General features: G+C 37.0%; 1 protein-coding gene across 7 annotated transcripts in view; it reads left to right on the top strand.

The window, feature by feature from the left end:
• Positions 1-16,225, top strand: part of CEP112 (centrosomal protein 112) — a 551,576-nt gene that overhangs the window by 244,697 nt on the left and 290,654 nt on the right. The window lies entirely within an intron of this gene.

Raw genomic sequence — 16,225 nt, 5'->3', positions numbered from 1 at the left:
ACAAATGAAGGGTAAAACAATTAAATTTTCAAAAGAAGGTGTAGGAACATTTTTGATAGTTGGGAAAAGGTAAAGATTTTCTAAATAGGAAACAAAAAGGCATAAAAAACAAAATATTTTAAAATTTGGTTTCATTTAAATTAAGAACTTCTATTCATCAAAAGAGACCAGTACAAAGGTGAAAAGGCACTCCAGGTTAGGGAAGATAATTGAAATTCATATGTTGAACAAAAGACTCATACCCAGAATAGATAAAGAACTACGAATCAATAAGGGCTGACTTCAAATGGACAAATGGGTAAAATACTTGAACAGATATTTCACAAAAATTGATTTCATAGTGGCCAATTAACATATAAAAAGGGGCTTAGGGCCGGGCGTGGTGGCTCATGCCTGTAATCCCAACACTTTGCGAGGCCGAGGCAGGCGGATCACCTGAGGTCAGGAGTTCGAGACCAGCCTGGCCAACATGGTGAAACCCCATCTCTACTAAAAATACAAAAATTAGCCGGGCATGATGGCAGGCGCCTGTAATCCCAGCTACTCAGGAGGGCTGAGGCAGGAGAATCACTTGAACCCGGGAGGCAGAGGTTGCAGTGAGCCGAGATCACACCATTACACTCCAGCCTGGTGGACAAGAGCAAGACTTCATCTCAAAAGAAATAAGTAAATAAAAAGGGGCTTAGTTTCTTTAGTCATCAGGGGAATGCAAAAATAAAACCACAGTGCTATACTATTACACATCCAATGGAATGCCTTAAATGAAACAGAAAATAAAAAGTGTTTACAAGAATGGTGGAACAATGAAACTGACGTACATAATATGAATATAAATGGGTACAACCATTTTGGAAAACTATTTGACAATATCTAAGAAAACTAAATATATGCGTGCCTTATTCTCAGCTATTCTGCACCTACATATATGCCCTACTGAAATATGTATGTACTTGACAAAAAGACATGTACTAGAATATTAATAGCAGCATGATTTATAATAGTAAAAAAACTGGAAAATACCCAAATCCATCAGAAGTAACATGGATAAGTAAACTGTGGTCTAGTCACACAACGGAATACTATACAGCAATGTGAATGAAGAGTCTACGAATCTACCTAATAACATGTTTGAATTTCACAGATGTAAAGTTGAACGAAACCAGCCACAAAGATCACAAACAGTTTTTATTATATGAATCCATTTATGTTAGAACAGAACCAAACAAAATTAGTGAATGCAAGTTATTCTTGGATGGAGAGGTAATGACTTCTGAGATACAGTTTATTGACCTGAGTGCTAGTTACATGGAGGTATTCAGTTTGAGAAAATCATCCATGTTCCTTTTTCTTTAGCTTTATTATATTTCAATAAAATGTTTTTTAGAATGTTAATACTTGTCCAAAAGTAATTTATTACTTTAATATGTTAGAAAGTGTTTTGGCCAGGCATGGTGACTCATACCTATAATCCCAGAACTTTTTTTTTTTTTTTTTTGAGACGGAGTTTCGCTCTGTCACCCAGGCTGGAGTGCAGTGGTGCGATCTCGGCTCACTGCAAGCTCCGCCTCCCAGGTTCACGCCATTCTCCTGCCTCAGCCTCTCCGAGTAGCTGGGACTACAGGCGCCTGCCACCACGCCCGGCTAATTTTTTGTGTTTTTAGTAGAGATGGGGTTTCATCGTGGTCTTGATCTCCTGACCTCGTGATCCGCCCGCCTCGGCCTCCCAAAGTGCTGGGATTACAAGCGTGAGCCACCGCGCCTGGCTAACCCAGAACTTTTGAGGTGAGATGATCACTTGAGCCCAGGAGTCAGTCTGGGAAGCAGAGGGAGACCCCGTATCTTGACAAAAAATTAAAAAATTATCTGGGCAAGATGGCATGCACCTATGGTCCCAGTTACTCCAGAGGTTGAGGTAAGATGATCACTTGAGCCCGCAATTTGGGGTTATAGTGAGCCATGGTCACACCACTGCACTCTAGCCTGAGCGACAGAGCAAGACCCTTTCTCCAAAAAACAAAAACAAAAACAAAAATAAAGTTTTAATTTCTTTAACTGTGTTTCCAAAACGTTAGTGATATTCTGCAACAATTATGATGTTCATGAAAATAACTGTAATAATAACCCATTTAACTTTATTCCTTTTCTTTTATTAATAAAGAAATATGATTCTTAAGATATATGAAAGCTGATTATCTAAAAGTAGAATAATGAAATAAGGGGCAGTGCTTTCAGCAGGGAAGAATAGTTAATTCATTAATGGATTTTTAAAAAATGTAATTTGATTTTATTTTAATTCTGGGATACATGTGTAGGACATGCAGGTGTGACATAGGTAAACATGTGCCATGGTGGTTTACTGCACCTTTCAACCCATCACTTAGGTATTAAGCCCCACATGCATTAGCTATTTATCCTGATGCTCTCCCCTCCCTGTGTCCATGTGTTCTCTTTGTTCAGCTCCCATTTACAAGTGAGAACATGCAGTGTTTGGTTTTCTGTTCCTGTGTTAGTTTGCTGAGGATAATGGCTTCCAGCTCCATCCATGTCCCTGTAAAGACATGATCTCATTGCTTTTTATGGCTGCATAGAACTTCACAGTGCAACGACAAGTCTCAATAGCTAAGTAGACCGGGAAAAGAATTTCATAGCTTGAAGACTGTCTTGCTGAAAGAAGACAGGCAGAAAAGATTAGAGAAAAAAGAATGAAAATAAATGAACAACACCTCCGAGAACTATGGGATTATGTAAAAAGACCAAACCTATGACTGATTGGTGTACCTGAAAAAGACAGGGAGAATGGAATCAAGTTGGAAAACACACTTCAGGATATCATCCAGGAGAACTTCCCCAACATAACAAGACAGGCCAGCATTGAAATTCAGGAAGTTCAGAGAACCCCAGTAAGGTACTCCATGAGAAGACCAACCCCAAGACCATAATCATGGCATTCTCCAAGGTAGAAATGAAGGGAAAAATGTTAAGGGCAGTCAGAGAGAAAGGCCAGGTCACCTATAAAGGGAAGCCCATCAGACTAACAGCAGACCTCTCAGCAGAAACCCTACAAGCCAGAAGAGATTGGAGGCCAATATTCAACATTCTTAAAGAAAAGAATTTCCAACCCAGAATTTCTTATCGGGCAACTAAGCTTCATAAGCGAAGGAGAAATAAAATCCTTTTCAGACAAATAGATGTGTTAGGCTTGTTATTTTGTTTAGGTAAACTTTTAAACTTTTATGGTGTTAGTAATGTAGTTAAATGTCTAGAAATATTTCTACATTTTCTATCTCTCCTATTTCATACCTTTCTTCACCCACACTAACATACATATAAGACATGTTGTCTTTCTTGTATGAATTAATGATTGTCTTTCACAAATGAACTACAGATATCATCAGTTAACATGGTCATTGATTTTCTTTGTTGAGAACATTAGTTCCAATTGGTTCTTTAGCCAGGCACAGAAATAAATATTTATCTTTCTGCCATTTATATCTATCTGCCAGCCTGCCTATCTATTCATATCTATGTATGTATCTAGCTACATATGAAAATATTTGAAGGATTATTTCTTACACCTTAAATATGTATTAAATACAACAACATATATTTTGAATTGTATACTTATATACAACTGCATAATTGTTTAATATGAATTGTATATGTCAAATTACTTAGAATATAATAACACAATAGTACTTTACTGGAGAAAGAGTAATGACTTATTATGACTGTATCTGATGGAGACTGCCAGGTGCTCATCCAATATACATTCCTACTCTCTTAGTAATAGAACCTTGATTTTATTTAGGGCAACATGAGACACAGTTTTAAAACTATACTCTTACCTGGTAGATGGAGATGGACATTTAATGTAGTTCAAGTGAGTTGAGATGCAAATAGGATAATTAATTTGCTATCAGCAGGAACTTGCAGGAAAGCCCCCTAAAAGGGGATTCAACTCACCTGATACTTACCCTTTGCCCTTCAGTCTTTACCCTTCACCCTTTACCCTTCCTTTTCCAGATATGCAAAGCTACAGAAACCATTTCGCAACTGCTAGGAGAAAGTTGAATTGCAGTTTCCCTGACATGTTTGAGCTGCCAATGTAGCAGACTACTTCTGAACTTTTTGTTACATAAAGGGAAAAAAAAATAAGCACCTATACTATTTAAACCAGCAGTACCCAACCTTTTTGGCACTAGGTACTAGTTTTCTGGAAGACAGCTTTTCCATGGACCTGAAGGATGGTTTGGGGATGAAACTGTTCTACCTCAGATCATCAAGCATTAGATTCTCATAAGGAGTGTACAACCTAGATCCCTCGCATGCACAGTTCACAATAGGGTTCAGGCTCCTATGAGAATCTAATGCCAACACTGATCTGACAGGACGCAGAGCTTAGGTGGTAATACTCACTCACCCTGCCACTCACCTCCTGCTGTATGCAGGGTTCCTAACAGGCCAAGGACCAGTACCAGTCCATGGCCCCGGGGGTTGGGGACCCCTCTTTAAAGCTATGGATACGTGGGCTTTCTCTTACATATACCAACAAGTAATTCTTGAAGCACCATATCAGGAAAATCAAATACACTTCAAGCCGGGTGCGGTGGCTCACACTTGTCTGTAATCCCAGCTACTGGGAAGACAGGAGGCAGGAGAATCGCTTTAACTGGGAGTCAGAGGTTGCAGTGAGTTGAGATTGTGCCACTGCACTCCAGCCTGGGCCACAGAGCGAGACACTGTCTAAAAAAAAAAAAAAAAAAAAAACCAAAAAAACCACTTTATTATCTTTGAACACTAAACAGCCACAAAAATGTACTCAAGCCCTTTTCTGTACCTTTTTTGGCCACTAGGTTTTAATCTTAGGTTCTCTTGAAGCCTGAGCTACACAATGAAGGAGTTTCCTTTATATATTTCTTTTTACTTGAAGTTGAATGGAATATGGAATGATGCATGATGAAGCAGAATGTTGTGTATCTATGGCAACTGAGAACGCTGTGTTTTTCTACAAAGTGTTTTATAAGACGATTTTTGAATTTTAAATTGTGAAAAGAGAATGGAATGGGGTCTGGCATTATTGGTCAGTATCACCTAAAATAACATGTATTTTGTTTTGTTATAATATCAGTTGTTATTTACTTTGGATTTTTTTAAATGTTTTGGTACAAAAGCCTTTTAATGTGTTTTAAATTATTTAGATAGAAGGTAATCTATTTTTACCAACTTTGAGTACATACAATTCTTCTATTTTAAGTACTTAAATGTTTAACATTTTAAATATTTTAATGTTTATTATTTATTTTTAATATTTCAACTTGCCCGAAGTAAAAGAAACAAAAAACAATTTTATATGTAGATTTGTCTTAAAAATACTAAATATATCAGGCCTACCATCCTTGATTTATCTTCTGTTTAGTTCCTGTATCACTTTTGCTTACCATTTCATCCTTTAAAGAGTTTTTTGACCCCAAATAATTTTAATTTTAATTTTTTATATTTTTAATTGACAAATCATAGTTGTATATATTTATGAGATACAATGTGATGTTTTGATATATATATCAAAATGCATACACACACACAATGTAGATGATTAAAACAAGCTAATTAACAAAGCCATAACCTCATTTACTTGTTTTTTGTGGTGACTATTTGAAATATACTCTCTTACCAATTTTGAAATATATATTATTAACTATAGTCACTATGCTCTGCAGTTGATCACTAGAAAGTATTCTTCTTGTCTAAGTGAAACTTTGTACCCCTTGAACAGTATCTCCCCAATTCCCTTTTCCTACTCTCGCCCAGCCTCTCCTAACTACCATTGTACTCTCTATTTCTGAGTTTGACTTTTTTAGATTCTACCTGTAAGTGAGATCATGCCATTTTGTCTTTCTGTGCCTGACTTATTTAACTTAAAACAATGTCCTCCAGGTTTATCCATGTTGTCACAAATGACAGAATTTCCTTATTTTTAAAGGCTGAATAGTATTCCAAGGTATATACATGCCACATTTTCTTTATCCTTTTATCCTTCAGTGGATACGTAGGTTGATTCCATATTTTGTCTATTGTGAATAATGCTGCAGTGAACATGGGAGTGTATATATCTCTTTGAAATTTGGATTTCAATTCCTTTGAGTTATGCTGAGCAGTGGGACTGCTGGATCAAAAAATGGTAGTTCTATTTTTAGTTTTTTGAGGAAATTCCATACATTTTCTGTAGTGGTTATACTAATTTACATCCTCACCAGCAGTGTACAAGGGTTCCTGTTTCTCCACATCCTCAGCAGCACTTGTTAACTTTCATCTTTTTGATGAAAACCATTCTAACAGTTGTGAAGTGATATAGTTTGAACTGGCATTTCCCTAATTAGTGATGTTGAGAGCATTTTGTTCTATCAACTTGTTGGCCATTTTTATGTCTTATTTTGAGAAATATCTGGTTAGGTCCTTTGCCTGTTTTTTAATCAGTTTATTTTTCTTGCTATTGAGTTATTTGTGTTCTTAATATATTTTGAATATCAATCCCTTATAACATGCATGGTTTGCAGATATTTTCTTTCATTCTGTAGATTTTTTTTTACTTTATTGATTGTTTAGTTTCCTGTGCAGAAACATTTTAGTTTCATGTAATTCCATTTGTCTGTGTTTGCCTTTGTTGCCTGTGCTTTTATTGTCATATCCAAGAAATCTTTGCTAAGACTGATGTCAGGAAGCTTTCTCCCTGTATTTTCTACTAGTTTTATAGCTTCAACTTTTATACTTAAGTCTTTAATCCATTTTGAGTATATTTTTTATATGGTGTATGATAAAAACCCAATTTCATTTTTTTCTGTATGTGAATAGCCACTTTTCTCAATACCATTTATTGAAGAGACCATCCTTTCTCCTATTGTGTGATTTTGACACCTTTATTGAAATCAGTTGTCTATAAATGGATGTTTATTTCTGAACTCTATCCTGTTCCTCTGGCTACTGTATCAGCTCTTGTGCCAATACCATGCTGTTTTGATTAATGTAGTTTTTTTAGTATATTTTGATGTCAGGTAGTGTGATGCCTCCAGCTTTGTTGTTGTTATTTATTGCTCAAGATTGCTTTGGCTATTTGGAGTCTTCTATGGTTCCATACAAATTTTCGGATTGGTTTTTCTATTTCTGTGAGAAATGACATTGGCATTTTGATAGGAATTGCTTGAATCTGTAGATTGCTTTGGGTAGTATGGGCATTTTAACACTATTAATTCTTCTGATCCGAGAACACAGGATATCTTTCTACTCATGTTTTCCTTAATTTCTTTCATCGGTCTTTTATAGTTTTCAGTGTATACATCTCTTGCCTCTTTGGATAAATGAATACTAATTATTTTATTTTTATTGCTATTACAAATAAGATTCTTAAAATTTTCTTTTTTGGGGCTGGGAGTGGTAGTTCACACCTATAATCTCAACACTTTGGGAGGCTGAGGCAGGTGAATCAGCTGAGGTCAGGAGTTCCAGACCAGTCTGACCAACATGGTGAAACCCCATCTCTACAAAAAATACAAAAATTAGCTGGGCATGGTGGCAAGCACCTGTGATTCCAGCTACTCAGGAGGCTGAGGCAGGAGAATTGCTTGAACCTGGGAGGCAGAGGTTGTAGTGAGCCGAGATCTTGCCATTGCACTCCAGCCTGGGCAACAGAGCTAGACTTTGTCTCAAAAATAAAAAAATCTTTTTTGAATAGTTTGTTACTCCTGTATAGAAACAGATGATTTTTGAATGTTGATTTTATTCAACTCTACTGAATTCATTTATCAGTTCAGTTTTATTTTTTTGTGTGTGGAATCCTTAGGGTTTTTTGTATATAGATTATGTCATCAGCATACAGAGACAATTCTACTTCTTCCTTTCCTACTAGGATGCCTTTTTTCCCCATTATCTTGCCAAATTACTCTGGCTAGGACTTCCACTACTATGTTGAAAATAAGTATGGACATCCTTGTCTAATTCCAAATCTTAGAAGAAAAGCTTTCAGCTTTTCGCCATTGAGTAGGATTTTACCTGTGGGCTTGTCATACATGTTGTTTATTATGTTGTGGTACGTTTTTTTCTATACTTAATTTGTCCAGAATTTTTATTATGAAGTGATGTTGAATTTTGGCAAATGATTTTTTTGCATCTATTGAGATAATCATGTGGTTTTTATTCTTCATTTTATTAATGTGTTGTCTAACATTTATTGATTTGCACATGTTGAAACACCCTTGCATCCAAGGGATAAATTCCTCTCAGTCATGGTTAGCTGATCATTTTAAAGTGTTGTTGAATTCAGGGTTTTTGTTTTTTTTTGCTAGTATTTTATTGAAGATTTTTGCATCTGTGTTCATTGGGGATATTGGCCTGTAATGTTCTTTCCTTGTGTCTTTGTGTGTTTTTGGTATCAGGGTAACACTGGCCTTATGATATGAGTTTGGAAATATTCCCTCTACTTCAGTTTTTTGGGAAGAGTTTGAGCAGGATTGGTATTAGTTCTTCTTATGTTTGGTAGAATTCAGCAGTGAGCTTCTGTTGAGAAGCTTCTCTTTTTCATCATGTCCTGAGCTTCTCTTTGTTGAGAAGTTTCTTGCTAATGATTCAGTCTCCTTAGTTATTGCTGATCTGTTCAGATTTTCTATTTCTTCATGACTCAGTCGTGGTAGGTTCTACATGTGTAGGAATTCATCTGTTTCCTCGGCTATACAATTTGTTGGTGTATAGAGGTTTGTAATTCTCCCTTGTTTTTGTGTTTCTATATTATTGGTTTTAAAGTCTGCCCTTTCATTTCTGATATTTATTTGAGTCTTCTCTTTTTTTCTTAGTCTAGCTAATGTTTTGTAAATTTTATTTTTTTGAAAAATCAACTCATAGTTTCATTGATCTTTTTTATTATTTTTCTAGTTTCTATTTCATTTTTTTCTGCTCTGATCTTTATGACTTCCTTCCTTCTCCTAACTTTAGGCTTAGTTCATTTTTCCTATTTTTAGTTCTGAGGTATAACATGAGGTTGTTGATTTGAGGTTTGTCTTTCTTTTTTTAAAAAAACTGATACAGGTTTTTTTTGCCATTAATTTCCCTTGTAGAACTCCTTTTGCTATATCCCATAAGTTTTGGCATCCTGTGTCCCATTTTTGTTTGTCTCAAGTTTTTTTAAAAAATTTTCTTTTGATTTTTTTGACTTAACTGGTTGTTCAGGATTATGTTGTTTATTTTCACGTTTGTGAATTTTCCAAGGTTTCTCCTGTTAATTGATTTTTAATTTCATACCATTGTGATGGAAAAAGACACTTTATATTATTTAAATCCTCTTAAATTTGTTAAGACTTGTTTTGTAGCCTAACATAGTTCTGCAGAATGTTTCATGTGTACTTGAGACGTTAAGTGTATTCTGTTGCTGTTGGATGGAATGCTGAGCATATGTCTTTTAGGTACATTTGTTCTAAAGTGTAGTTTAAGTCTGATGTTTCCTTGTCGATGTTCTCTGTGGATGATCTGTCTACTGCTGAGAGTGTAGTATTGAAGTTCTCTCCTGTTATTGTATTACAGTCTATCTCTTCCTTCATATCTATGAATATTTGCTTTATATATTTAGGTGCCGTTATATTGGGTACATATATATTTATAATTGTTATATCTTCTTGAGGAGTGGAGCCCCTTATCACTATATTATGACCTTCTGTTTCTCATTTTACAGTTTTGACTTAAATTCTATGATATGGTTTGGCTCTGTGTCCCCATCCAAATCTCACCTCAAATTGTAATCCCCATAATCCCCACATATGAAGGGTGGGACCAGGTAGAGTTAATTGGATCATGGAGGTGGTTTCCCCCATGCAGTTCTCTTGATAGTGAGTGAGTCTCATGAGATCTGATGGTTTTATAAGCATCTGGCATTTCCCTTGCTTGTACTCACTCTGTCCTTTGCCCTGTGAAGGAGGTGCCTTGCTTCCCCTTTGCCGTCTACCATGATTGTAAATTTCCTGAGGCCTCCCCAGCCATGCTGAACTGTGAGTCAATTAAATGTCTTTCCTTTATAAATTGCCCAGTCTCAGGTATGTCTTGATAGCAGTGTGAGAATGGACTAATGTACTCTATTTTATCCAATTTAAATATATCTACCCTTGCTCTCTTTTCATTTCTATTTGCATGAAATATCTTTTCTATCCCTTCACTTTTAGTCTATTTGTGTCCATAAACATGATGTGAGTCTCTTGTAGGAAACATGTAGTTGAGTTTTGTTTTTTTATCCAGTTACTTTTTGTCTTTTGATTGGAGAATTTAGTTCATTTATATTCAAAGTAATTATTGATAGGTAAGGATTCAGTACTTCCATTTTGTAATCTATTTTCTGGTTGTTTTGTAGGTTCTTTGTTCTTTTTATCTTCTTCACTTGCTATCTTTCTTTGCAGTTTGATGTTTTTCTGTAGTGATATGCTTCGAATCCTTTCTTTTTATGTTTTGTGCAACTACTATAGATTTTTACTTTGTGGTTACCATGAGACTTACATAAAACATCTTCTACTTATAACAGGCAACTTCAAGATGATAATAACTTTATTGCATATAAAAACTGTACACTTTTATTCTCCCTTAACTTTATGTTTTTGATTTTACAATTTACAGCTTTTTATAATTTGTATCCTTTAACAATTATTTTTTTGAGACAGAGCCTTGGTCTGTCAGCCAGGTTGTAGTGCAGTGGTGTAATCTCAGCTCACTGCAACCTCTGCCTCCCAGGTTGAAGCAATTCTCATGCCTCAGCCTCCCGAGTAGCTGGGACTACAGGCACACACAACTGTGCCCATGTAATTTTTGTATTTTTAGTAGAGATGGGGTCTTACTATGTTGCCCAGGCTGGTCTTGAACTCCTGAGCTCAAGTGGTCTGCCCGCCTCAGCCTCCCAAAGTGCTGGGATTACAGACATGAGTCACCACACCTGGCCTCCCTTAACAATTTATTGCAGTTATAGTTGCTTTTTAAAGTTTTATTTTTTAACCATCATACTAGAGACAAAATTGCTTTACACACCATATTTACAGCATTAAAGTATTCTGAATATGACTATGTATTACTTATACCATTGAGTTTTTTACTTTCCTATGTTTTATGTTATTAACATATGAAAGTGACTGTTTCTCAGCTTAAATAACTCCTTTTCATAATTCCTGTAAGGCAAGGCTCATGGTGATGACCTCCCTCATTTTGGGGGGAAGATGGAGGTGAGGGAAGATTTTACTTCTCTCTTATTTCTGAAGGATAACTTTGCCAGGTAGAGTATTCTTGATTGGCAGCTTTTTTCCTTCAGTACTTTGAATATATATCTTCCCACTGTCTCCTGGCTTGCAGGATTTCTGCTGAGAAATCTGCTGATAGCCATGTTGCAACTCCCTTGTATGTGATATGTATCTTCTCTCTTTTGGTTTTCAGAATTCTTTGTTTTTGATTTTTGATAATTGATTATGATATGTCTTGGTGAACTGTCTTTGGGTTGAATTCGATTGTAACCTCTGAATCTTCTGTACCTGGATATTGACATGTTTTTCTAGATTTGGGAAGCTTTTAGCCATTATTTTCTTAAATATGTTTTTTGGGGGGCATTTCTCTTTCTCTTCTCCTTTGGATCTCCTATTATGTGAAAGTTAGGTCTCTTGATGGTGTCCCATAATTTTCATAAGCCTTCTTTATTCTTTTTACTTTTTGCTCCTGTGACTCGATAATTTTAAATGTCCTGTCTTTGAACTCACTGATTCTTTCTTCTATTTGTTTGAGCCTGATGTTCAAGCTTTTAATAAAATTTTTCAGTTTAGTTACTGTATTCTTTATCTCTAGGATTTCTGTTTTTAAAAATAATTTCTGTTCCTTTGTCAAACTAATTATTTTGTCTGTATATTGTTTTTCAAGTTTTACTTACTTTTCTATCCATATTTTCTTATAATTCTATTGATATGGTTTAGATCTGTGTCCCAAACCAAATTTCATTTCAAATTGTAATTCCCAGTCTTGGAGTTGGGGCCTGGTGGGAGGTGATTGAATCATGGGGGTGGGTTCTCATGAATGATTTAGCGTCATCCCCTTGGTGCTGTTCTCATGAAAGTGATGAGACCTGGTTGTTAAAAGTGTGTTGCACCTTCGCCCTCACTCTCTCTCTCTTGCTCCTGCTCTAGCCATGTGATGCACCTGCTCCTCCTTTGCCTTCTGCCATGATTATAAGTTTCCTGAGGCCTCTCTAGAAGCTGAGCAGATGGTAACATCATACTTCCTGTACAGCCTGTTGAACTGTGAGCCAATTAAACATCTTTTTCTTTATAAATTATCCACTCTCAGGGCTTTATAGCAATGCAAGAACAGACTAATACATCCGTGATCTTAGAAGGATTATTCTGAATTGTCAGTCATTTTATAGACCTTCAGATTTTTAGGGTTCACTGCTGGAGCTTTCTCTTTTAGTTTTTTTTTGTGGTGTATATTTCCTTGATTTTTTTTTTGTAATCTTTGTGTCCTTACCTTGGTGTCTGTGTGTTTGATGAATTGGCTTCCTCTTTTGGCCTTTGCAGATGTCCTTTGGTGGGGATGGACACTTTCAATATTTAGTCTAGCCTAAGATTCTGGATGGACCAGCTGATAGTGACCATGAGCAAGCAGATTTTGCTATTGGGTTCTTTAGTTATGAGGGGCTGCTGCCTGTTCTATGAAGTCAGGTGTGGCTCCTGGTTTTGCTTCACAGTCCAGTGAGACCATTGGCTAGGCTGCACAATCAAGCACAGCTGCTGGCTGGGCTCTGTGATAACCTCTGATTAGGCAGGGTTGCAGGCTGGGTTCCCTGGCATGGTGGTACTCAGGTTTGAAATCTGTAGTTGGACAGGGCTGAAGTTCAGACTCCAATGCTGGCAAGGTCTCTGGGATTGCTGCTCAGCCAGCCACTCAGATGGGCAAAGCCAGATGCTATGCCCACAGTTATGTATAGTTTTGGGCTTGGCTCCCTGCCTGCACCTCAGGCTGGGCTCCAACACTAGACAGGGGCAATCACTGCTAAGATTGGATTGGACTACATGCTCTGCTCTGCAGATATGCAGGGATCTGGGCATGCCTCTCAGCCTGGGGAAGTATGCCAAGCTCTGAGGCTGAGTGGCAAATCTGGCTAGGGACTTGAGCTTGGCAGATCTGTCAACTGTGCTTCCTGCTCAGTGATGCTATTTGTTGGTCTCTCTGGTTGGGTGCCTCCACTGGCCATAATGCAGAGGTTGCTGTGAGCTCCATTTTCCCTTCTTTGTTTCTAGCTGATCTCAGATATTCTAGCCCTGCTAATACTCCTAATGTTCCTTTTAAGGCAAGGCAGAAGTGGGCCTCCTGCCAAGCATCTTGGAATGCTGGGAAAGCTGGATGTTCACCTCCAGATCTCTTTCCCACTGTAGAAACCATGGGCCCAGGGGAATCCTCTCTGTGTGGCACGGCACTATGGTGGTTTGTCAGAGGGACGATACAGTCAACGTGAAACCATTTCTATTATTTTTGTAATGTGACTTTTGTCAGTTCTGTGATCCAAGAGCATGTCTTAGCCTCACTCCCATGTTCTGGAATATTCACAAAGGTTTTCTTGTCTGTGAATGGTTGCTAGTTGGATTTCTATGAGATAGACTGGAGCTGGGGAACTTTTATTCCACCATCTTGCTGATGTCCCTTCTCCTCATCCTTAAGAATTTAATACAGCTTTACTTTGCATACCATGGCAGCTATTTAGTAAATATACAAAAGAAAGACTTGTCATAGTTCTTTTATTTGTGGGCTCATTATCTGCATTACTAAACAAAGCTTACACATTTGAAACATTTCTATTTTATAGAGAAATACACAATGTGCTAGGAGAATAAAGATGTTAAGTCCTAGAGCATAGAGAGAAGGAAGGCATTTATTCAGTTAGTGGGATTAAAGAACACCTTAGAGAAGAAGGAAAACTTGAGTCAACTTTGAGAAGACTGACTGGATGAAAAAAAAAATGAAAGGACCTACCGATAGTATGATGGACAAAAGGCCCTAGAGTCAAGAACAGCCATGGCTTGCTTGGAAAATGTCAAGGGTACTAGAGTCTGGATTGCTGAGGACAAATTAAGGAGCCTCTCACTTGAGGTCCAATATGAAAAGCATTGAAAGAGAGAGAGCCTTGAAACCAAAGTCTTGAGTTAGAAACAAAAAACCAAAGTGTGCTTGACTGTGCTTCCTTTAATCATTCCTTAAATTTATTCTTGATTACAATACTAATTATCTATGAATCAGTAATCTTAGAACTCTAATTGAATTTTACTTTGATGACTTAATATTTTTGGGATTGCAATCCTTGGTATTTACAAAGAAATACTTGGGTGCTAATATCATGCTATAATCTAGAGGGTGTTCAAACTTCAATGTAAGAACCAGAAACTGGAATGTGGTGTTAGACACAGTAGTGGGTGGTAATATGCATTTTGTTCTCATGCAGTGAAATTGGTTGCCTTTCACTGAACATCTTTGTTCCTAGAACCTTAAAGTCTAATCATGTCTGAATAAATGCATTGAAATGTTTTTTTCAAATATATTGTGAAAAACTGTGAAAGAAGCATTTTTCATAGTTCATTTCCTCCAATATTCGTGTCTTAACTAATCTTAGTGCTTACCAAAAGGTAACCTGAAAGAAGGCATTGTGTGCAGGCTGAACAGAGTAGAAGTAGTTCCACATACCAGTGAAGCAGAATAATAAGTAATATAAAGTAGCCAGTGGTAGAATGGTTGCCACGTTAACTGGTAATTGCCTCAGACAAAAAATATTGTCTTAAGTTATACCCAAATGTGCAGGGGTTTAAAGACAAATAAAATACTGCATTGCTTTGAATAAAAGGCACCATTTTCATGTTGTTGACATGGAGAGCTTTTTCATGACTGTAAGAACATCTCTTTCTCATTGCATCTGATCATAACATGGACAAAGTGATAGAAAAAGTTAGATCCAACATGCTTTTATTTATTTTGTGTGTGTTTTAAAGAATTTGGAACTAAATGTTGGAAATTGTAAATTCAGCAAGTCTTGAACCAAGTTGGGTACACTGTGCAATCTTTGTTTTCATTTGATTAGTATTTATTGATTCCCTGTATGTGCCAGGCACTGTGATAAATGGTTGATACTATTTCACTGATGACAGTGAACATGAGGTGACGTTACACTGGGGGAGAGAGACATTATAAACAGCCCTAATGAAGATGTAGATTATATAGTGAATCTGAAGGTGATATATCCTGTGGAACAAAAGGGTAGCAAAGCAGGGATAGGGGAACTAGGTGGACTTAGGAGCTGGGGAATTGCAATGTAGAATTTAAAATTGAGTGGTCTAGGAGGTCTCAGTACAAAGGTGATGCTAAACAAAGCCTCAATATTTTGAGAAAGAAGCTGTGTGAATATCAGGCAGAACCTCCTGCCCACAAGGTGAGAGCACTTCTGACACATTATAGGCCTGGGCAGCAGATAGGTGGACTGTGGTGGTGGTAGTGGGATAGAGCAGTAGAGATGAGCTATGAGAGGTCACTGGGATTGGATTATGTGAGGCCTCATGGGTGTGGTGGAATCTTTGACTTTTCCTTTTTCCGTTTTCTTTTTTAATAACAGCTTTGTTGAGATAAAATTCACATACCAACAATTCACTCATGTGTACGATTCAGTGGTTTTAAAAAATGTATTCAGGATGTTATGTAACCATCATCACAATCAATTTTAGAAAATGTTCATCTTCCCCCAAAGAAATACCATACGCTTTAGCAGTTACCATCCCAGATCGCCATCTCACCCTAGGCAACCACTAATCTGTTTTCTGTTTCTATGGATTTGCCTATTGTGGAAATTTAATATAAATGGAATCCAACAGTATGTGGTCTGTTGTGACACTTAGCTTAATGCTGTCAAGGCTCATCCATGTTATAACATGTGTTAGTTTTTTTTCTATTTTTAATTATTATTATTTTTTTTCGAGACAGGATCTTACTCTTTTTCCCAGGCTGGAACGCAGTGGTGCAGTCATGGCTTACTGCAGCTGCAACCTCTGGGGCTTAAGCGATCCTGCTGCTTTAGCCTCTCGAACAGCTAAGACTATAGGACCGTGCCACTATGCTCGGCTAATTTTTTTCTTTTTCGTAGAGACACAGTCTCACTGTGTTGCCTTCACTGGTCTCAGACTCCTGGGCTCAA

This window comes from Symphalangus syndactylus, chromosome 20 (genome assembly GCF_028878055.3).
Source record: "Symphalangus syndactylus isolate Jambi chromosome 20, NHGRI_mSymSyn1-v2.1_pri, whole genome shotgun sequence".
Taxonomy (NCBI): Eukaryota; Metazoa; Chordata; class Mammalia; order Primates; family Hylobatidae; genus Symphalangus; species Symphalangus syndactylus.
Note: the sequence above shows the minus strand (reverse complement) of the source record. Positions and strands in the feature narration are given on the sequence as shown.